The 25,208-nt window shown below is 42.6% G+C and overlaps 1 pseudogene; it reads right to left on the bottom strand.

The window, feature by feature from the left end:
- Positions 1 to 25,208, bottom strand: part of LOC133005553 (ERC protein 2-like) — a 108,613-nt pseudogene that overhangs the window by 52,707 nt on the left and 30,698 nt on the right.

Here is a 25,208-nt window from a genome sequence, read left to right as displayed (position 1 = left end):
CTGCAGATACAGTGAGAGGGCCACTGTGTGTGTACAAGGCCTGATGGCAAACACTCCACATCTGCCTGAGAGGCAAATGGCAACATATCAGTGTTGTCAGGCAAAATGATTTATGTTTTCTGGGGGGAAGTACTTTTGATTAATGTTTAATGAAGGAATTTCTTACACATCTTTTAGATAAATGGTAATTTACTGTATGTGAGGCCTGTGTTGGAGGTTACAAAAGGAATGTTTTTCTCAAACCCTGAAAGTGGTTGTGTCCAAAATCTCCCACTGCCTCACGACCGCCTACTCACTATACAGGGACTTCTCTGAAGAGCACCCTGTAGTGATTAGAGTTCATAGGCAGAAGAACACTTCTCGAATCATTTTCTCTGCAGATGTAATCACGTCATTTACACAGGATTATGAAGAAAAACCAGAATAAAAATCCCACAAATTTACAATGTATTTTAAGGGAGTTTACACTAAAGTAATAATTCTTTCAGGTAAAACAAAACATGGTGAATTGCATGATAAATGTAGAAATAAAAGTGTTTGCCACAATTTGTGGTGTGATGCACTGCTCTGATTGTTATTTACATTTGTACGACATGTTGGGCTGTTGCACACTACTTTTCAGAATGCATTGTGGGAAACAACGACTGCACTATGCAGGGTATAAGAAACGTCACTAAACATTCGGACATTAGTCAACAGGACTTTAACTATAGGTTTTGCATGGACATCACGTGAGTTCATTTGGGTGATGTCACAATGAGGTGATCAATGATTATGGTCTCTCACCTGCAAGAACTGTTTGCTCCAATAAGAAAAATTACAGAACGAATAAACTGTTTTTGTTATTTTGGCTTTAGATTTTTTTTTTTATGATACACCTTCAATTAAATGTTTTAAATAAATCTCATAGTTTCTTTATTTAAGATGCTAGTCTTTGCAAAAAAATATATTTATTTTACACATTTATATGAATAAATGAAATTTCTATGAATAATTTACATTGGCTCATTCATTTTCGAAATAATTTTTTACGTTGCTTTTAAAAAATATATATATTAAGCTTTACATTCATAGAAAAAGGTGACATAGGCTTTTTCAAAGGATAATACAATGTGTCCCAGATAATCAAATACATATGATTTTTTGGCACAGAGACCAGTAGAAGCTGCGTCATGTCTCCTCTGAGTAAGATATCTCCAGTCTTTCTTATGATTTGGTTAGAAAACATCTTAAGGATTACAGAAAGGTTTGATATTTTGTTCTATTGTGTAAAACAGATATCGGAATATGTAGTAGAAATATAAAATTGCAAAGAAAGTCCTAGATTACCTGAATCCACCCTAAGAAGAAGAATTCAGCGAATTGGCTTGACAATTCGTCATTTTAATATCAAACACATTTTGCTGCATAGTTTCTGAATGAATCATTGTCTTTGATAAAGAATTCCTAAATACCTCAGTTTTTCCTTTTGTGCTGTTTCACCACAATTACATCACATCCAATTCACAGACACTTTTGTCCAAAGCAATTTACAGTATGTGCATTCATACTTGATAGGCGCATACCTCAAGAAAGGAAAAGAAAAAATGTGTTCAAAACCACAGTACATGCTACGGTTGGTGATTTTTTTTTTTTTATCTTTGTTTATTTTGGTTTTTGTTATTCCTAGAAATGTGAAGAAGTGCTAGTGTGCGGTGCAGAGGTATAATCTGACAGCGTAGGATTTCAGTCTGTGGTGGAAGATGAACTGTATGTCTGCATTCCTGACTTTGCCTGGGAGTTCATTCCACCACCTTGATGGAGCTGAGTGACCACAGAGCCTTCAGAGTGACGAGGCAGCAAATCTCCGGGAGGCCGAGGGTGGCGGTGGCTGCGGCGAAGAGTGAGGCTTGACCATAGCTTGGAACTGTCTTTTCATTTGTATTATTTGATTGTCATTTTAATTTGTATTTGTGTTGGATTCCCGTCACCTTGGATTGTGGCTTTTTGCTGTGCATAATGTAGTGGAGTTTGGAGTCTGACTGTTGCTGCAGTATTAACAATACATGCAGCAGTATCAGATTGGGTCACTGGGGACTCTAAGCAGCGGTCATTTTAAGCTCTGCGGCGACTGGAAGTAGTTATCTGTTCTTTTTTTCTTCGCCAGAGGAGGTTACGTTTTCACCCCTGTCCGTTTGTTTTATGTTTGGTTTGTTTTTTTAAGCAAGATAACACAAAAACTACAGGACTGATTACCACGAAACTTGGAAAGATGTGGTGTGTGTCAGTAAATAGGTATCTCTATTTTTTCAGTTTTCAAAGGGAAAAATTGGGGATTTTGAAGAATAAAATCTGGCCTTTTTTAGCGGACTGATTTCTATAAGTGCCTGTAATTTAATAACTTTGCTTTATTGAATTGGTGGTGGTATGTCCTCTTCTGGTGGTATGCATACTTGATTACTCACTGTAGCATATAGCTCTACGACTGGAGGAAATTATCAGTAAAATATATTTCCAATTACATTCTATAGCTAAATCAGCGAACTATTAGATCAGCTATGTCGTTTAAGTAAATGTTAACTCAGTCACTGCAACTTTCTTCTCGCCTTTGTAAGCTAATCTTCCTTGACAGATTTGAGCATTAAAGTTTGCTAAACCTAGATTTGCTTCCTGTCTGGTTAAGCTCCCCATCTCCAATGTATTGATCCAGAGCCTCACAACCTGCCACAATACACTGCACTGCAAACACAGCACCACACTCAAAACACATGCCGACACTCACACTCGTCTGCAACGCACAATCATCAACAGTTGTGTTGGCGCTGGCACACATTCACAGGTGTACGGAGAGAAACACGTGAACACACACAAACACAATCAAAGACATGAGCCCCCAATTATCCACCGTCTTCCTGATGAATTAGTAAATTTACTATTTTAACAGGTCTGATTGCGGCCGAGTAAAGAGAGCGGCCAAACTATGGCAACACTTCTGTCGCAGTGTGAAGCTGCTCGCTACAAAGAGTTTCTGAGCTGCCATCCCTTTCATGTGGTTCCGCGTCAACGTTCAACAAGATATCATTTCACAGGAATGAGACGTGTTTGTGTGTGCGTGTGTGTGTGTGTGTGTGTGTGCGCTTTCTGTGAGAATAAAAGAAAACATTCTCATAAATTCTGGCAGGGCGAGGGTCTGTCCTGGCTTGTAAGCCTGGGAGAGGGAAAAGAAAGAGAAAAGACAGCAAGGCCTCTGACTTGGAACCTGAGCGGGGATGGAGGGATCTTTTACGTCCATAAATCACTCTCTCTTAATTCATCCCTTCTTCCCTCGGGACAAAGTGCAGGCAGGCCCTTTGCTATAGGGGGGTGGCTAACAATATTGTGGATGCTCACCGGGAGGTAAGAGAGTGGAATTACTATTTCTATAGATGTAAGAAGTGTAAATACAGGGTACAAGTAGCATATTACAACCACTGCGGAGTGCTTGTAAAAGGTAATTATTTTTCTACCATAAAAAAAAATTATTACAAAGCCTCATGATGGAAAAGAGTTTTGCATATTTCCGATAAAAGTATTTTTTTAGTATTTTTTACACTTAGAGACTACACCCTCACACACCTTTTTTTCGATATCTACTCAACCTCCCTGCCTGCGATACTGTGACTGCATCAGAACATTCCACACTGACCTCTCCATCAGGTCTCTGGTTTTGGGTCAGGCTGGGGTTTGTGGTCTGGCTCTGCAACAGTTTTGGAGGCTGCAGGGCCGCGAGTTTGTCCTTTAACTCCTGGTTCTCCCTCCTCATCTTCTCCAAATCCTCCAGCCGGACCCTGTCCTCCCGCTCTCTCTGCTCCCGGAGGCTCTCAATCACTCGCTCCTGAGATTGTAAAAGAACACGGAAAAAAGAGAGTTTGGCGAGAAGCATGATTAAGAATACAGTAAAGGCCTTGATGGCTATTATCTACGCAAAGGCTTGTCCACATTCATGAAATGATATAAAATGGAACTTGTTCGGCTTCCAACGTGCAACAGATTGTCAGCCCTGTGTGATTACAGTTCCTCCCTATCATTATTGAAAAATTTGGGACAGTCTCTTGCTGAATAGGCTCAACATCATGCTTTGCAAAGAGCAGCCAAAGACAAACTCATAAATGGCTGTCATAAATAAAATATAACATTATGCAGATATACTTATAGATATAATGTGCCAACTATAATAAATAACAATGGGACCCAAGGAGGTCAGAGCCAAGTGGAAGAGAGAGAGAGAAGGAATGGAAGGGTTGAGGGACAGAGACAGATTTATGGGGAGTGGATTGGACAGCACTGTAGATCATTTCCCAACAACTCCACGTTGCCTCCTGATAAACCAGGCTGGAATGTTTGCATCGTAATTTTTCTCTATCCTCTAATCACATCAGACAGCAGGAGAACCCCGGCTCTGGGCATTGGCCGGAGGCCGCGTCCACACCATGGGTGGCGGAGCACGCAAGGTGTGTGTAGTAGATGCGTGTGCTAAGATGTACGTGTGTGCGTTAAGGTGTGGACTGAAGTGATTATCAAGGTGTTTATTCAGGTGTTTATTCAGGCACACAGTACAGCTCAGCAACAAGGCTTTACGATGTGGCATCGCTGCATGATTGGCAGCTATAAACCCCGGGGTTATTGGACAAATACAACCACTAACTAGACCTGGCACAGTTACACACTGCTTTTGGAAAAGAGGGCAAGCGAGAGAGAGAGAGAGAGAGAGAGAGAGAGAGAGAGAGAGAGAGAGAGAGAGAGAGAGAGAGAGAGAGAGAGAGAGAGAGAGAGAGAGAGAAAGAGGGGGTGAGAGACCACGTGGCTAATGGGTCCTGGGTGTTTTCCCCACGTTATGAAATATCTCGAGGATGTTTGGGGTTAAGGGAATGAGAGCAGAATGTGATAATAAAACCTGCCTGTATAAGGCTTAAGTGTGGAGCACACACGTAAACTCAACACAAAACACACATATAACATCACAGTCAGGCGCGCAAACAAACACAGACACGCACACACACACATACACACACACACACCAAAGAGCAGGGCTCGGCACGGGCACAATGCCCCGGCCTGTTAATTAGAACCACAGCACTGTGGCTAGCGACTGGCTCCAAGAGCAGGTTTGTGACAGGGTGTGTGATTAGCAACACACACACTCGCTCTTGTAAACACATTACACACACCCTGCGTTGACCACAATGTCTGAGAAGCTCGCCAATGTTCTCCTCATCACCAGCTGAATTATATGTGGCCAGCATCAGAAGTGGTTTCTGGGAAAACAAACGGGCCGACACACAAAAAGGCATAAACAGTTTATTGAGCCATTATGCTATTGATTTCAAAGTCTGTTAGCAACAAAACAAATTTAGATCAATTTAAGTTAAATAAAATTCTTCATACTGTGTCAGTCATGATGTAAACACAGCAAAACACAAATCAGCCAACATCCAGTCTATTAATAGAATGATGTGAGCACCATTCCTGATTGAATGTTATATTTATTCAGTGTAATTGAATAAAATGAAATCCAACACAAACAGAGGAACAAATAGCCTAACAAGGCAGCGATAAATACACACATGCAGCGGTAAAGTACTTCTCATAAGGAGGCGCTGTTGGCCGACTCAGCACCGATATCGTATCGACTTTACAGACTTTAAGTTAAAATGCCTTTAAGAACTACTGTGTCGCCTCGGGGAACAACTTCATCAGACTGCGCAAATGACTCCCTCCTTTTCTTTTGCACCTCCAGTCAGGAGTAACTGTTTTCCTATTTCATTTGTGTATAACCAAGAGAGGTTGAGTTTTGGATTTTCTTGACATTCTCTATGCCTTTAAAACAGCTTCAAACAAAACACTCTGACCCAAACCCTTACAAATTGCTTTGCAAATGCTTCATGCAAGTTTTCTATCATGGAGAGTTCATTCTGAATACTTTCCTTCCTTCCCTAACATGAAAACACACTTGACAGACAACTTAACCTATTGTTATAAACAGGAATATGCAATAACAAATCCAAAAGCATAAAAGTACACATATACAGTGTGTGTACATTGGACCACATGAAACTGGGGCAGCCCTGTTTCCAGCCCAGTGCTGTTGGACATGCACATCTGTCCAAAGAGGGAACTCTCCAAACTCTAAACCAGCAGCCAGTGCTAACAAAATGTAAACCAGCATCCATCTTTTAGCCTCCAGTACAAACAAACATGTGAATGGGAACCATTTTTAGCCTGCACTGCAATCATTTTTTAGACTGCAGTACCAACAACTTTGAACATGCAACAAAGCAAAGCAAGATGGAGCCACTCTGAAATCATGCCAGTCAGTTCAAGGTAGCGTGTGTACACTCGCAGACTTGGGCTTGACATCTCCACGGTCATGGTCAGTACAATGCAACATCAAACCTGTCCTGCGTTCGAGCCTGTCTTCAATTAGAAATCGCTGGCACCCTGTAACCATGAGAGCAAATCCATAAACACATCGCCAAAGGCTTGTGTAGACGAGGGGGAAAAAAAGGAAAAAACCACCATTATTCAAAGCAGGAATTTGCGTCAGCATTCCAACTTCTCGAAAGTAACTTACTTCCTCAGGAATACAGTAAAATCGACGGGGTTTTTATTGGGTAAGTGACCTGTGCGATTAAACGCGGTGCATTTTCCTGAAAACAAAACACCAAACCGGCCATTCATCTTCCAGTGTTTGTGGCGGCGTGCTATAGCTCAGTAGTGTTGAGGTGAGGCTTTATGGAGACCAGCTGCTCCCTCGCGTTGCCAGAAAACAACAAACACAGAATGTTTACGACCAACATCCAATCCATTCACTCACCCATCCGCCCATGTGGAGCAAGTCTTACTTCACCTTGAACCACAGGCTCGTTTAGCTCTATGGTTTTTTCGCTGCAATTCATCTTCTTATGCATAAAGCCACTAACAGACTTGTGCTTATACCTGCAGAGTATTATCAAATTTAAAAATAAAGTATAGAATAAATCCAATTGATAAAGAAGGAAACTGGATATTATTAAAATATCTTTGGACTTGGAATGTACATATCCCCTCTGAGAAGTAACATCACACCGTGTCTGCATTATCTCTCTCTCTATCTGACAGTTGCTTCATGTTTTCCAATATGAGTTTGTGGCTGAATTGAATTTCAATCCGTCTGTGTCTTTGTAAATGTATTTCTCGCTCCGGCTCTGTTTTTTCTCTTCCTCTTCCATATGCCTTTGCAGAAGTCACTCATTTTTTACTCTGTCTCCACCCTTGCATTCCTTGACCTCTGCCTCCCTTAATTCTGAGGCCACCTCTTCCATCAGAGCTGTGCCTCTTCTGCCATTCGGCTTTTCCATTTTCCCCTCCCTCCCCCTTTCAGAAACTTCTATCCTCCTCTTATTCTATAGATCATTCAGCGCAGCTAGAGACAGGGACTAATCCTCTGTCTATGTTCACCTTAGACCTCCCTTCTTCCTGTGCCTCCATCTCCCCCTTTCTGTTTTTCAGACAGGACCTCATCTAGTGTGGTCCAAGGTCTATAAATTAGAGGGCTGTGTCTGTAAATTATGGCAGTGAGTCATAGCAAAGCATGCAACTTAATTAAGCTGTGCGCCATAGACCAGCTTCCTGAAAGACAAGTGTGCCCCAATGCGTAAGAATTTCCATACCTTTCCAGGCCAAGTGGTGGTCTAATGGTTTCTTTGTGAGTTTTTATTGTCAACATCTGACAAACAAGTTTCAGCCTCTCCATCAACAGCTTTGCTCACACACCATGCATTCAACAACAGAGCAATGATCCCCCCCCACCATCCCTCACTTTGTTCTGTACCTTTTCTGATAAAGCCTCCTCCAGTGTGGTCAGGGCTGTGTCTGTGTTACTGGAGTCGGTTTGCAGGCCCTGGACCCTTTCCCTCAACCCAGCCAGCTGTTTGTCTTTATCCTTTAACTGCTCCAGCAGGTTCTCAATCTGGAGAAAGAAGGACAGAGAACACGATTAGCAGCATGTTGATGTGAAACAAGCACAAAACAATCCCAAAGAGTAAAAGAATCACGGAGGGCCACAAACAGAAATTTTTGCATTGGCCACTGATTCATCAAGAAGATGAACCTAGACCGTGAACAGTGCGCTCAGCCTCTGGCTGCATTCTTCAATTTCCTGCTGTAATGTCTTCCACTCTGGCTGGGCATCTCAAAGATGAGCAGCAATGAAAGCCTCCACTGTATAGCTCGCGTAAAAACAATTATGGATGGATTCATGAGGAAAGAAGAAGTTAATTCTTCTTCTAAGTCGAAAGCTTGGTGGCAGGGTGTAAACGACCAAGCCTCTGGGGAAGAAGCAGGAAGCAGGGCTGCATCAACCTACTGAGTTTCTATCAGCTATGACAGCTTTGTTCTTTTGTTTGTTGTTTATTTGCTCTTTTTAAATCATCACGATTGGCACACGCTTTCAAGATTGTTTCCAGTAATGTCCTGTACTGTTCCATTTTTTTCTCATGTTGTGGTATTAAGATTTCGACCAGATTAAGATGGCTTTCTTAAGCATAAACAGAATTTTTGTTTCAATGCTTTTTTTACCCACATCAGCAGTTTAAACACTGGACAGTCTGACAAAACACTGGTAAACTGTAACAGCTTCAGCCCACAAAGGGCACAAGTGCAAAACAAGTGTCTTTGCTGATTTCAGACCGACGCAGTTGTCATTTTCCATCCAGAGCCCACGATGCAGCAAAGTGCCCATGGGCGTGTTGGGCTTAAAGGATGTGTTCTCAGGCGTATTGCTATCTTGAGCAGTGCAAAGTGATTGCACTGTAGTATGAGACTTAGCACAAAACCTTTTCTAAGACGTTAAACTGGCAGAAGTGGATCTGGACCCGCTCTGAGTGCACTTGCACCGTGGGCCTTAATCCGTGCACAGAGGTCGTTAAAAGAGAGCTCTGAGTCTCTGCATCTGCCTCTCTGTGGCTAACCTCATGTCGCTGAAGTGGTGGTGTAATAGCCAGTTGTGGTGCTCAACAACCTTTATCTGATGATCATTTGCAAAACAGAACACAAACGTACACAAAGACAAATACCCAGACACACAAGGACACACACTATAACACACACGCAAAAAACTGCCAAATGCCCCGAGCTATACCAGGCAAAACACTAGCAGATGCAGCTGGAATAGAACACAGTGCAAAGCAATGAAAGTCTAGGAGTTAAAATAAAGATGTAGTCATTTTTGTAGCACACAATAGCTTATTTCTCTTAAATTTCATTAGCAAATTTGTTTAAATTCATGTTAGAGAGCACTCCCACTTTCAGGTGCGTCTCGGCCTGGTCACAATAAAAGGCCGCTACAAGACGTCAACTTTACGTCAGACGTTACAAAGTCACAGATGTTGTTAGCCGTGAGGGAGCGTGCAGTCAAATTAAACCAAATCCAATTTTATTTGCACAGCCCCATATTCACAAATTACAAGTTGCCTCATAATGTTTGACAATCTGTACATCCTTTTCCCCTGAACCTTCAATGGACAGATGTGCAATAGACGTCACTAGAGCAGAGCACATCAACAAAATAAGAATATTTACACCATTGAAAAAGCTGTGTCCATCGGTCAAGATGGCATTTCCAGGAGTTTGCCAGCATTGCGATCCGTCCACATGTCCACCGACCACGTGGCAACATGAAAATATTGGACATACCAGATACTGAGTCGTGAAACCAAAACACGTCTCTCTGTACCTTAACTCCACATCAAAAAGGATTTGTCAGTTGTTTTCTTCACTGAACCCTGAAGTTTCTGATTTCTACAATATAAAAGATCTCACATGTTGCATTCATAATGTTGTCAAATGGACTCACAAAGGGACAACACAAGTGGTGACAGGACATGCTGACATGCTGTCCTGCTTGTGTCTTATCGTAACCACCATAAGCAAACTCTATATTCCTTTAAATGATGAGTTAATATAATATGGATTAAAAAGAAAGCGTAGTTTGAAAAGTTGATAGACCCCCTGAGATTCCTGCACAGAGCATTTCCTCAGACTTCCTCATTGGTTTCCACAAACAGACAAAGCACCATTCACTCACCGCTGCGAAACATTAATACCATATTTGACCCAACTGATCCTTTCTCAGATCCGGGACTGTGCTGTGCAAAAGAGAGACACATGCACCGAAGAATTCATTATTTAATGAACATGAGAATCCAATAAAAACAAGGGAAAGCACTTCAGGGCATCAAGAGACCACATTTTAACTGAAATGGTGACGGGGGTAAAAAAAAAACTCCAATGGAGAGAATAAGCTGCATTCCAGTCATGGGTACATAGATAGATAATGTCCAAATCTCCACAGCTATTTTACAAATGAATCCAATTAGACTGTAGACTTTGGTGTTCTCTGCTCCCCGGAGGGCAAGAACAAGGACTTCTTGGTTTTTAGAAATGGAGGGAAAGCGGCAGGAGGGGGTGGGAAAAAAGTATCAGTACCAGAACCCTACGGCAGATCTTGATAGGTTAATGACAGTCATTACACAACCAGGCTGAAGGCTCTGATTGGTCGACTCACAAGCGATAGAGGGACATTAAACCCTTCAGGGAATGATGGGAAAGCTTCACACTACCAAAGTCAGATAAAATTCCCAGCAGTTCATTATTGCCATGGGTGTGTAAGATGGAGTTTTAGGGCAGAGACTGAGTGAGAGGAACTGAAAGAGGCGAGGGTTATATGGGCTACTTGATTTATTCTCCTATGTTTCTTTAGTGTAAGTAAGTGGGCTGATGATTTATTTTCCGAGGGGCAGTGGGCACTTGCAGGCTAAAGCTTCACGTATTATAACATTCACCATCTCCACCTCATCAAGCACAAGTGAAACCCCCCCCGCAGAACACGCTAGGCAGACGCTGCAACGCGCATATCTCAACAAACAGTAAACACAGAAGGAAGTACAAACAAATATCAGTTAGCAGCTCGGCAGCTTGTCGTACCTTGTTTTTTTCTAAATACGCACCAAAACATATACATTTGTGTTCAAGCATATCCTCTTGCTCCCTGTCCCCGTGGGCACCACAGAGCCCTGGTTCAGGTCAGATCGAGCACGTCGCCTCTGGTCTTAGATAAATGATTACATTCTTCACCCGGCCCAAGTTTGCTTTGGCCTCCTCATGCAAAACAACAACCACTGGATGAAATATTTAGCTCCGTCGCTCGGCCTTCTGTGAAATTGTGCAGAGAAAACACGGCGTTAAACCCTCGCAGCCGGCGGGTGAGAAGGAGTCACGTGAGACGCGGATATGGGAGCGAGGGCGAGGAATTCTGTCAGAATTCTCAAAGTCAAAACACTCTCTCAGAAGAGAAATGCCTTTTGTGGACAGGCGAGGCGCGGGGCAGCTGCACGTCTTTCCTTTTCCTTTTTTTTTCCTGAGAGCAAGGGGGCCCTCCCCAGTAGCTTGGTTGTTATGATGAGGACGGTCATTCATTTTATCTCCCAGTGCATGAGGCTAACTCCAACTATCCTCCTGCGTCTCTCTGTCTCTCTCACACACACACTTGTACACACACACACACACACACACACACAGAAGCTTTTATCATTAAACCGCTGTGTATATGTCATCCCACTCTGCAACCACACACACCTCCCACTGAAGCAGACCACCTACGATAGGCAGCTACCATGACTCTATGGGCCAGGCACTGCGGTGTGTGGACTGCCTGTCTCAGTGTGTGTGTGTGTGTGTCCTCTTGAGAAATGATGACGTCGTCCTCAGTCATCTCCCACACATGTGGCTCCCCACTGTTTACAACCACGCTGTTTTGACTGCGATAACTTTATCAACCAGCTGATAGGACGGGACCAGGTTCCCCTGAGTGTTGATGCACAGTTACCTTCCACTGACCTTGACTCGAACGGTACAGCTACAAAATTCAGTGGAGATTTTAGATGCTGTAGTGACTAGTGATTTTTAAACATTACAAGATTTTGCAGGTTAATAGTTGACTGAAGCTGTTTTCAGATATGAGCATTCAGATGAGAGGGGTGCAGCAAGCAGGAGGCAGGATGTAACGTATTAAATCCACTGCATGATCACAAATGTTTGCAGCCCATTGGACACTGGCGTCGGTTCTTATCCCCAAAACCTCTCTTACATGTATTTCAGTGCCTTGAACGTGTGGCACTGATTATTTATGCAGATATATTTGCTTTCGTTATTCTTTTTGTGTGGCTTGTTGCAAACGTCATCAATGCGTCCACTCTCAATCCTGCAGAGCGTGCCCTACTGCGTTCTCACATCGGCTCAGTCAGACATTCTGCCAGATTGTCTCTACAGGGCTGGCTGGAGGAAGTCCACTGAAAGTCCCGTAGGCTCTTATTTGCGTTCACACATTCAGCCCTTTTGGAGAATGTCACTGAATGTCTGAAAGCAGCCTACCCGAAAAGTCATCAGTTGGGGTAAAACAATAAAAAAGGACAGAGGGGACATTTCAACTATGATTTTAGAAATCCTTGTTGTACTGACATGAAAACTAATATTGTGCATGTTAAAATATGGGAACGAAAATGGATTACAATACGATTTAAAATTTGTTAATTAGTTATTGAAATCAGGGGGGGGGGGGGATTGGACAGTTAATTGGTGGAACAAAACTTGAAGAAATGGTATTTATTATCTCTGAAATAAGAGGGACATCTTTACAGTGAAGTAGGGGGATGTCAAAAGCTAAACAGAATTAATGTCAGGTTAAGAAGTTAATAGCTGCCAACAAAACCATTTCCCTTCTCTGTTTACTGGGCTTATGAACCCAATGTGAGCCTCGCTGTGGTCACAAGTCTGTGTTGTATGATCGTGATTGGGACAAGCTGAGCTCTAACGCAGTGGGAGAGGACTTAGGGAAATGGTATCAGGCCCTTTGTCCCTCCGACGAAAAATTGTGATCTAAAAACGGCAGAACCACAAACCAGGCTGACCCGTCAGTCTTCCATCCAAACTAAGACCCAGAACTCTGTGGCCTCCAGAAGAATCATTTCTGCCGAACACAAAAGGAGACCAGCGTGGTATATGACCACCATATAAATACAATCATTTGTATTTTTAACAAACGCTTTTGGAACATTAAAAATATCCAAACAATAATTGGTCGCCCTTTCCGAAAGGCAACTCGTTACTCTGCGCTTGTCATTGCCTCTGAAAATATGATAGTTGTAAAAACCAAAGATCCCGGCACTGACACGTATGTGCATGTACACACACACACACACACACACACACACACACACACACACACACACACACACACACACACACACACACACACACACACACACACACACACACACACACACACACACACACACACACACACACACGCACACACGCACACACACACACACACACACACTCAGAGCCATACAGTGGGACAATAACCACAAACTGAACAATGTGTTGTAACATAGTGTGTACTTCCCCAGAGGAATCTAGGTCACAGTCAAACAAAAACCTAATGAGAGACTAGGTACTGGAAATCTAATGCTGCTACTAAGTACTCCACAATCACACACTGCGATCCAAGTAAAACATGTACATATTAAACTTGGAATTTGATGTTTGTGAAGGAGTGTGTGGGGGCGTGCACGCGTGTTTGTGTCTGTAATAGTGCACTGTAAACATGTACACCTGCACGCTGTTCTCATCTCCTGCCACCAGAGCTTGTTGATTCACAGGTTAATAAAGGACTTCCTCCGCTCAGCTGCAGATCTTCAAAGGGGAAACAGACTTTGGTCACAAGGCTTGGGGAAGACAGTGACCTTTCCAGTGTGCGGAGGGTGTGGATACATTCCCCCCTCCCCTGTTCTACCAACACCTCCCACCATAGCCTCCCCATCCCTGCCTGAGAGATGGAGCAGCATGAGCAACACCGCTGGACTGCAGATGCATCTATACTGTGTAAGCTGGCGCCCCCATGTGGCTGACTTCGACGTCAGGCCAAAATATCAACTTTCACAAAACTCCTGAGTTTATTGAAAATGAGAAATGTTGGGTTTGTGGTATGTTTTTGTTTTCTAAGCGTCCACTGTGTGTGAGGGCAGCGCAGTGGCACACGACCACATGAGGAGACTCAAATACTTTGAGTGAGTAAACTATTTGATATGTAATACTTCACTTTGTAGAGCAGCGCTGGAGTTTTGACTCGTAGCATTGAGACAGACACACACTCTACATGCTGAACGTTTCCTTGAATAACCAGCTTAGCATAAAAATGTTAATTACACATAGCAACTGAGAGGAGTCAACCGGCATTTATTCAAAACCGTGACGTTCCCTTCGGACCTCTTCGGAACGCTGAGTCGTCTTCTTGGGAAACTGAAGGAACATAGAGAGACCTTTAAAACGGCAAATGACACCTCTCCCCAAATTCCCCTAAGATGACCTTCCTGATGTCATGCTGCTTTGCTCGAGGCGTCATTACTCATCTGTTATCGACCGGAACGACGGATCACAATGACTTCATAAGACGAGTGGTGCCCGAGAGGGGAAGAAAAGGAAGGGAGGCTCGAGAAGGTTCTGAAATCACCCACACTTTTCTAAACGAGGTAAAGCAAAAGTCATTCTTTATCTCTGTCAGAGAACTGTTTTTTGTTTTTTTTTGTGAAGCATTGAAACATCTCTCTCTCTCTCTCTCTGATGAAGAAATCAAATAAAGTTATTTTTCTCTTTTTTTTCATCTGTTGGACAAAACTTGACTTCAGTAGAGGGCTGGGTACAGCTGCCCAAAAACGTGCACCTGCATGTCTGTCAAAATCTGCTGTGCTGTTCTTTACCAAACCTCCTACCTCCAAACCAAAAAAGGGCCCGGCACAGTAAGAATCTAAATAGGTCATCGACTTCCCAACAGCCGAGAGGAAAAAGAAATGTCAAAGTGGGAGCAATTGAATGAGACAGAGTTTTCTACGGGTTTCACAATGATTACGAGCGAGACCTGTGACTCTTACAGCAACTTCCTCTCCACTGCCCCAACATTCATTTTGCTCTTAACCACCAGTGGCTATTAAGAAATACAAAGGTGCACTGTGTCCGTTGAGGCACATACTCCCATTTGAATGCAGAAACACAAATACAAAAGCAGACAGACATACATTTGATGCATACAGAGAGAGAAGCAGACCCAATGCACACAAATACACAGGATGAGACATATTTATCTCAAATGTGTTCATATACACGAAGTTGAGAAACTGTGTCAAATGCAAAAAAAAAAAGATCTTGAAAAAAGTCAAACTCAAAACTTCTTTCCAGAAAAAACAAGTAATATTTCAAAACCAATTTACAAGGGGATTTTTTTTTTCTTCCCACGATAGGATAACTGAACCAAAAAATGCCCAGATAACATGTAGGTAATTTCATTTATAGAGTGCCAAATGAAAGAATTGAAACAAAAGTGGCATAAAATTTAACTAAATTGAAAAGAAAATATCTGCGTGCAAACAAAACTGTCGGAGGGAGCCAGGGAATTCCAGACTATAGCTCTTCCACAGATGAGTGCAGCTGCCATCAGCCAAACGTGAGGCAAACGTTTACTGTATTATTTGAATTAAGCAATTGGGCTAAAACTACCGGTGCAAAATTTGATTCTGCATGAAATACAACGCAACTTATCTCATTATTATCTTTTAATAAAAATCTATTATCTCAGAGCATTATTTATACATTATTAACCGTTCTGTATACAGCAACAGATTTAGAGGCAGTGCCAGCGATAGATCCACCTGATTTATTTCTATACGCTGCAATACATCTGTATTTATACTACGACCCAAGAGAACGAAGGCTGTTAAGGTGAATTGCTAAGTAAAAGATTCTCTATTTAAATAGTGTTCACACAATTTGTCTGTGGTTTTAGACAATGTTTTTGTCAAATGTCTGGAAAGTCAAAGGCCCAAAAAACTTAAATCAATCTTAATAACTGGAACAAAAATATTTAAATAACCTGATAAACGAGGCCTGCTGATTGAGTATGTGCATAAAGACATTTGCATATGAACACATCCATGCACAAACAGGAAACCACATCCACTTTTCTAATTCCTTATACATCCATTGTAACATGTGGCTTATTCTGTACATACAGTGCTGTTCTCTGAGGAATATGCACACACACACACACACACACGCGCACACACACACACACACGCACACACATGCACACCCACACACACATGCACAATCAGGCTGTGATTATTATGAAAGTCGGTCCAGGTTCAGGCGATGGGGGCCGCACTTAGACACATGACAAGCAGACGTCCTCCCCCTCTCCCCGCACATTCCTCCAGAAAGTCATTCACACACGGACCCTCCACTGCATTCATACATATCAATTAGACACCTACGCACACACACACACACACAACATACAAAGGGATGCAGACGGGCAGAAAATGACGGAGAGAACGGCGAGCAGGACGAAGAGAGCGTTGTTTTCATAGCGATTGCTCCTGGTCGACCACAGGGCAGAATGAGCAGGGGGCTGTTCCATGAAGACAGATTGCACTTGTGTGAGCCGGGCTGTACGTGAGCTTCAGTGTGTCTGTGTGTGTGCCGGCCAAGTTGATCCACGTCCATGCTCTTTAGGCTCAAGACCCTATCTCTGCCCCCCTCAGCTGCGGAATGCTGCTGTGATTGCTGGGTAATTACCCCGACGCTTTATTCCTCTGCTCCCAGCACCATTAGTATTAATTCTTTTCTTTTTCTCCCCCTTTGGAGAGAGGGAATGGGAGCCCTTTGATCTGAAAGAAAAGAAAAGAAAAGAAACAGAGAAAAAAAACAAAGAAGGTGAGACAGAGAGAAAGAAAAAAAGAAGGTAATGCAGAAGGTAAGACAGAAAGGAAGAATGGCGTTAAGGAGGAAAGGAAGGAAACAGAAAGAAAGACAGAGAGAGAGGGTGATATAGAGAGGCAGAAAGGAGGAAAGGAAGGAAGAAGACAGACAGGAAGAAATAAAGAAAGAACGAGAGAGAGAGAGAGAGAGAGGGAGAGAGAGGGAGAGAGAGAGAGCGAGAGAGAGAGAGAGAGAGAGAGAGAGAGAGAGAGAGAGAGAGAGAGAGAGAGAGAGAGAGAGAGAGAGAGAGAGAGACACAAAAGAAAGAAAGAAGAAGGTTTGTTAGGCCACCCAGCTGTGTGACTGGAACCTGGAACCAGCTCCACTTTACAAAGATGTGGTCAAACAGGTCAAATACAGCAAAGACTCATATGGTTCAACTCAGAGACCAAAGAGTCAAACTGTGACTCACTTCTATCTGAGAGGGTTGAACAGACACTGAAGTGCCTGTCTGAGCTCCTTCAGTACAGAACACTCACAGTGGTCTGCCGACAGGTTGGGTCACACCAGGTCGGCCTGAGTGATGGCTCGTGTCATTATCAGGACGCAGGCAAGTTCAACGTCTTCATCAAGCCGGAGAGTAATCAAAGATTTCGGATAGAATGAATGAGCAGTTTGATGTGCGTGCCTGCGGTGGTCAGGCAGAAGACGGACTTGAATAGCTGTAGTCGGACATATGGCCCAACGCCGGGTTCGTCTTGACTGATGTGTAGCCTGGCTCCAATCAACCAGCCCCGGGCCGTCACCATTAACCTCGGCTGATTGCTGATAGGAGCAGAGGGGGACACGGGAGGGGGGGGCTATTACCGGCTGTTTGCCGGAACCTCCCCAGCTCCAGCAGGCTTATCTGTAGCCACGTCTCTGCACTGTGATTGGTCAGATGGAATCCATTAGGATGAAAGGCATTGGTGGCCTCATCACCAATCTATCAGGATCACACACACGGACACACACAGGAACATGCTCCTACAGTCAAGAGTTCTCTACTGTACCAGGATCTCTGAGATCCTTTCCTCCCATGGCTGCATTAACATCTCTATCCATCTGTAAAGAAATGGATTTGCAGCGTCCGTATATGAAACAGACCCGGAAAAAAAAAACTGGGTTTGAAACAAGGCGTCATGCATTTATTTTATCAGCGAGAGTTAAGTGTGAAAGGGGGAGACTTTTATCCCGAATGTCTTGCAGCTGAAAGGCAACACTAAAGAGTCAGCATAGTAGGAGACTTTGAAGTAATCTGTTCAAGAAGACAGCGCTGGAGGGAAACCCAAAGAGATATAGACATATGTGGGTGTGAGAGTTGTTAGATGGTACATTGCTCTCAGAGGAGATGAGACTAGCTCATTCCACCATCAGGGAACCACAGAGGGCAACAGCCTTGCCTTGTTAGGAGGCCTTGAAAAGCCAGACAGCGTTCCTTGGAGGAACAAAGTGGACGAGAAGGAGCATAACTTCATATGATTGAGTTCAAGTACTTGGGTTCAGACCCAGAAGTCTCTCTGTCCTCAAGCATTAGTAACTTCAATTTGACTCAGGCAGCCATAGGTAGCCAGAGGAGGTTGATGAGCAGCACAGGGACTCGAGCTCTTTGACCCTGATCAAAGACCAGAACGAAGTATAGCATTCTTCTTAATGCATCAGTTTCAAATGTTGTCTTAACTGACTCAGCTGCACATGAATTTTGTGTATACATTTATTTGTCTAGACACAAACACATTCACATTAATGTAGGCCTACTGTTGGAATAATTTTCCTCTGCATGAACATGAAGCACTTCTTGTCACTATATGCATCAGTGCTAAAATTAATACAATGTGAACAGTCAGAGAAGGAAATGTAGAAGACCAGGGAACATCTCGGTTTATCTCTATATCTTTGTCCCCTCTCTCTTCTTTTCTTCACAATCAAAAGGAGGCTGTGCCAGTGACACTGGCCCGAGCCAGCGATGACACCGGGCCAGAGGAAGTGCTGAAAGATTTTGCAATGACCCAGGGCTGAGAAAGTCTGACCCGTTAGACACTATCATAACTAACACACACTCTTGTGTACAGGGAATCCTTCTGTGTAGACACATGCACATATTGCCCTGCTTGGTCCTAGCACACGTAATCGAATCTCCTGGTCTGTGGTTGCTATAGGAAGGGAACACGATAGGGGATACTATACTTGCGAGCACGCAGCCGGGCTTTTTAAAAGCATGAATATGGATTGAGACGACCACAGTGTTTGAACATGAATAACGCATGTATGCCAAAACCGCACCACAGCCGGCCCTGCGTGTGTACCTCCCACACCCCTGCCCCCCCAGCGAAAAAAAAAGGGGAACCAAATATGAAAAAATAAATAAATAAATCCATCATTATGCATTGGTCACGGTCTCGTAGACCAAGGGCAGAAACAGAGCTTCCACTGTTCTGTGTTGCGATGTGTACGTTTGAAAATGGTCGCAAAAGCCGAGCATACGCATGTTACTTTTTCTTAAATTTGAAGTCAAGGTCCCCATTATTTTTAAGTTAAATTCAGCCTCTATCTATTAGGATCAATGAAGAGTTCAAATACAGCTATGACATCATGGTGCCATGCTTTGAGTCATTGTGACTGTCCCTGGAGAAGCCTGTAGGAAAAGATCAAAATCCAATTTCCAGTGACAGAACATAGGGCATCAATGAGTGATGCATAGCGAACTTTAGTTCAGTCTCTGCAGTTTTGTACTGTAATGGCCTCTAAATATATTTAAAGTATCCCTAGCTGAATTAAAGAGAAGGAAATAGAATTGTTAAAAGTCTACTACAGAGTCAAAGATATTTCACACATTAAAGTGTGGCTTTACTGAAGTAAATGTGTGGCAGTACATACATCCAAGAGTGTGAGGCTAAAAAAGTCAGTACAAAAAAATTTGAGTCCAAGTGAATATTTGTTCCAAATTTGAAGAAATTCCCTGAAGCCATTCCTGAGACGTGAATGATTCAAGAAATCTAATGACTTAAATGATGTTTGCAGTGAAGATCTTAAAGCCTAAAATGTATGAGTTGATAATCTAATAAGAAAAGTTCTACCACTGAATTTCAAATGATCTCAGATTGACCTCATCAAATTATGCCATTAAAACAAAAGTAGTATTTGTGCATAGCAAGGTCTTATAAAAATGTTCACAAAACTGCCACAATTTTTCTACACTCATATTCTTAATCTTAAAATACGTTTTAGTTTTTAGCGTGACTTGTTCATTGTATCAAAAGAAGTTGCTATTCAAGTGGGGGAAATTAGATCTACAAACAGACTATGTCTTTTACGACTGGAATGCAATAGCTTATTGGCCGACAGATTCCATACTACACTCCCGTCTTCCCCTTGTATACAGATCTGGAAGTTATAGCTTGGGAAACTGGAAATTTGGAAAACCAATCAGACAGTGAAGGGACACACGAGTACACAATGTGGTTTAAGTACGAGTTGTGCTTTGTAAATAGTAGCTAACGGGTCCAGGTGTTACAGCATTTTAAACTGTGATTTGAGTTTTGAATTCCATTTGAACAACGTCATCAAAACAAAGTTGGTTTTATAAATAAAATCATGCGACGATCAGTCATAACACATTATGGGGTCAGTAAACCCAAATTACAAGAAACATATTTTCTCCTGTCCTCCAGAGGTCTAGCCATATTATTTCTAGTGGGTCCTATTTGTCCAAATTTGCTGGCGCCACCAAAATACAACAGATGACTGTAATTTCATTTGTGCAGCTCGCAGCATTGAGAAAAAACACATTTGAAAAACAATTAAGCAACATCTGTGGGTGTGTGTGTGTGTGTGTTACTGAGTAATCCACAGACCCGCACTGTTAACAGATTTGATTGGAATTACTGCCCACGTGAAAAAAAGAGTCCTCGACAAGAGTTCCTGTCGACAGCATTTTGACAAGTGGATTTGTTCCTGGAGGATCACAATATAAATCCTGTAACTGAATATCCGAATGAGGCACACTGTAGTGTTCTGCTGCTGCATGAGCACTGATGCGTGTTTGAAGGGATTTTGTGTGCCCCAGGCAAAACTGCACTTTGGGGGTCTACTTCGAACCAAACTGAGCCCCCTGATGCCTGATAAACATTGTAGTCTTCAAACCTGTAAAATTACGAAGCTTTTGTCAGAAAGTTGGCGGCATGAGGCCTCGTTATGGGTCATGGTGTCGATACAGTTCCTCGCACATTACCATTCTGAGGGGTGGCCTTCAAGTTCAGGACCCTAGGAAATTGCCTGCTTTGCCAAAGCTGTTGCAATGCCCCTGACTGTGATGCACACATGGAACTTCAAACTTGCTGACGAGTTTCTAAGAAGAAGTGCAGTCATTTCAATAGTGAGGATTGAAGCAAAAATAATAATTTCACTCACAATTTATAAAACTTAATTGATTGAATGTTACAGAATCCAATTTGGGGTGAGTATCATACTGATTCTTCATACTGATTCTAGATTCACCAAACTCCGAGGCCAGCAGCTGCTCTTTACTTTCCAAGGTTCAATTACTGACGGTCGCTTTTAAAGCTCCAGAAAGAAAGCTGCCACCAGCATCACCACAGGCCAAACACACAGCTCATTCCAAACAGGCAGGTTTAGAACGGCCACTGCACTAGTCTGAATAAATGAATAAATATTTACAGGAAACTTCAAATTTGTTGGTGAAAACACTTATCTCTTAAGAAATGCTGATTCTCACTGATGTGGTAAAAAGGAATCAAAATAGTATTATTTTGTTTTCCTTTACCCCCAAAACTCATTCCACCCTTATATTTATCTGGCAACTGTAGTTTTTATTCACTAGCTACTTGCATTTTAAAAAGTCCTGATGATTAATGGACCACTTCAGTTGAGCTATTTGAGCTTTGGTGGACAGCAAAGACTAAATTGTGCCAAAAATCGGAGAACAGCAAATCTAATTTAAGCTGCTGCATCCAGGTCTTCCTCATCACAGTAGATTTGCTGAATGCAAGATCAGCGTCGTCGCTGAAGAATCCCCCTTTAGTTCGGACATTCATGCTCGGCATTTGGATTTGTGTCTCTGGAGAACTTCATACGTTCTGCAAACACACCCGGAGCTTGTCGGTTTGTTTTATAATAAGCCAGTGGTAACTTATAGAGTCTGAAGCGCAGAAAGGAAACAAGCTTTGACTCTTCGCTCCACTCCTGCGTTCCCCCTGGGACGCAGCACTGTAAGTTATAGCCCCCTGGGATTGATGGGAAATAGGAAGCATGGAAAACCAATCAGATTGCAGTCAGTGTATACAGTGTGGCTAATGGAGTGAAACACCTGTCGGGTCCCGATGAAAAAAATACTTGGCCTGTTTCTTCATTCAAATAAGACTTCTGGCATTCATCTTACATTAATAGATATTAGAAACAGCTCCGGAATATTAAAGACATACTGTTCTGTATTAAAGTCCTTTTAGTGCTGGCAAATGCTAGTCCTTTATAGGTGCTTAATTTAAGATAAATGTTTACTGGGAGGAGGGTTTATAAGTTTGTCTGTTAAGTCGTAAGTGTACTGCAGAGACAAAGAGAAGAAAATGAGAAACACACAGAGATAGAAAGAGGAAGCCGTTCTGTAAACTGTGAGTAACCAGCCATCAACACAACTGGAAACAGCACAAACAAAATAGCAAAGTTGAGCCAGAAGGTGAAACTGATGAAAAGCAACACAGAACAACTACACACTGGAATATCAAGTCTTCCCTTTAACTGCCGTAAAACCACAAACTCCCTGCAAAATGGCCTGACAGCCAATAGCAAAGACAAGATAAATTTGACATCATACATGAATTAAATTATGGTAAGCCCTGCTAAACAGGCGTACTAAGTGCTACAGTTGAGGAGCTATAGGTGGGAGTACAGCACAGTATAGGGTGCATAGAAAGGTCACATTGAAATTTGTCACACAGAAACACCTGGAGGTCACATCAACATAAAATATAAACATGAACATATTCATACACACACCGATGGCACTGCATGTGACCTTTGGAGCACTTTTTCATTAAACTCAGCAAGGGGGAGGGCAGGAGGGAGGAGGGAGATCCAATTTGAGGACATGAGAGGAAACAAGGAAGTTGAGAGGGGACCTTTACGTGTGTGTAATTGGTCTATAGAGGAATTGCCAACCTGCACACCACAGGTGGCCACAGGCCCTGTCTAAATGGCTAACCTTATAAAAGTCATTAAAGGCTCAGAGGCATGCCATGCAAGTAGGTGTGTGTGTGTGTGTGTGTGTGTGTGTGTGTGTGTGTGTGTGTGTGTGTGTGTGTGTGTGTGTGTGTGTGTGTGTGTGTGAGCAGGTGTGTGTGTATTCACCATATGTGACAATGATGGAGTGTGAGTAGCAGACACTTCACACACATTCAATGACACATTTAACAAATGTCAAACATAGAGGGGAAGTTACCTAATGTGGCCAATGAACCTAATATAATCAAATATCTACACTTTAGTTTACCGATATATTTCTTGCAGAATTAAAACTCAAGTAACCTTTCCTACTTTATTGAAGCAGTATTAATTTGTTGTTTTGGGGCCAACAACTGATAACATGGCATAACTACCTCACTAGTCAATATCATGGTATAACAGGGGGGACTTAGTGCGCACATCCAACAGACACACAGTAAGAATTGTACAAAAAAAAGACTTCATAATTGCATTCACGTACCTTCTTCTGCAGGACATTAACCTTCCTCTCCTTGACGTCCAGCATGTCCTTCATGTCTCTGATCTCTCCTGTCAATGTGCTCTTTTCCTCGGTCAGGTCTTGAAGCTGCTTGGTCTTCTTCGTCAGCAACTGCTCCTTCTCTTCCAGACGCACCCGCAGAGCATCTACCTACAAAGCCAGAACCAAGACTGAGGAAGTTAAACGCATGTAAGCAGATCAAATACAGAGTTAGAGCGACATATGATTTAAATAAATGCTTAGACTATTAGACAAGATTGACAGAAAGAGGAAAGCCAATTCCACACAGTCTTAGATATCAGTTTTCTTAATGTGCTTGGTTATTTCTATCTAGATCCAGAATTATGCTGAGGGGAAAACTCAGAAAAGGATCTTGCAATGTTAAAGAAGGACAGGAAAAAAAAAAAATTGGGTCCACCCCGTGAAAAAGATCCGCACCAAAATTGAATGGGTTCTTCTCTGACCCCTTCCACCAAGTTTCATGGGAACCCATTCAGTTGTTTATGTGTAATCTGGCTTACAAACAACAAAAAGATCCTTGGCGGAGGTAAAATTACAAAGAAGTACAGAAAAATGATCAGAAAAGCTTAAACCCTTTTCCCCCAGTGTGTGTTATTGTTTAACACTGGAACTGACGTGTCCAACATATTCTCCTGACAGGTCTCAACACATTAACTTGTTGACACATGGAAGTAGTAAAAGTTCCTCTCTGGCCTAATTTACCATAATGTGAACCGCTGTGGACTGATGCAGTGAAAGTGTGTGTTTGAAAGGGAGAAGGAGCCTGGAGCACATCCCATCATTTGTTACTGAGAGCGTTGTATGATTGAGCCAGCGCTGCCACAGATCAGACCGCTCACACACTTTCACACTCGCACATTAAAACCTGGCTGTGTGCAGAGAGCTGAGTGATGTCTTAGCTCCCTCCAGAACCTCTTATTGGACACATTTCAGTGTTCTGCTGCACCGCCTATAGCCACACACACACACAAGCACACACATGCACACGCACTTTCAGCTAGTTGTCATGCACAGGCTATGTGCTCCTCTGTTGCTCTTCAACACCTGATTACATTTCCAGCACTTTTAACCATGGCGCAATGCGTGAACCAATTTGAACCTAATTCTGAGGTGTGTGTTTCATGTGAAGTTCAAGAGACACACTCGGATAAAGGGAAGCAGTGAGGGTGGCCTTGGTAATAGGTGTTTTAAAGTGTTACTTAGACACGGAGGTGACAGTGTGAGAGCACTTGAAGCGAAGGCTCTGCTCTGCCTTCCAGATCATCCCTCAGGTACTTCACAAGGCTGTTAGAGGGATCCATGAAGAGAGAGTGTGTAGGAGCCACTTATGGAAGGTAACTAGGTACATTTGCAAAGCTAAAGCACTTAAGTACTAATCTGAGGGACTTTATGGAAAATAGTGAGAGAAACTATTATGCATTTTACTCTCATACAGTTACTTTATTTGACAGCTATAGGTAGTTTGTATATTGAGAGTGAAAACCCTATAACGAGAATATGAAATACGATGCACTGTTAAGCACGGCTAAACCTGTGCTATAAAAAATTATGTGGCTCTGTAGACTTTAAATGGAGCGTAGGTGTGAATATGAGTGTGAATGGTAAT

This window comes from Limanda limanda, chromosome 7 (genome assembly GCF_963576545.1).
Source record: "Limanda limanda chromosome 7, fLimLim1.1, whole genome shotgun sequence".
Lineage (NCBI taxonomy): Eukaryota > Metazoa > Chordata > Actinopteri > Pleuronectiformes > Pleuronectidae > Limanda > Limanda limanda.
Note: the sequence above shows the minus strand (reverse complement) of the source record. Positions and strands in the feature narration are given on the sequence as shown.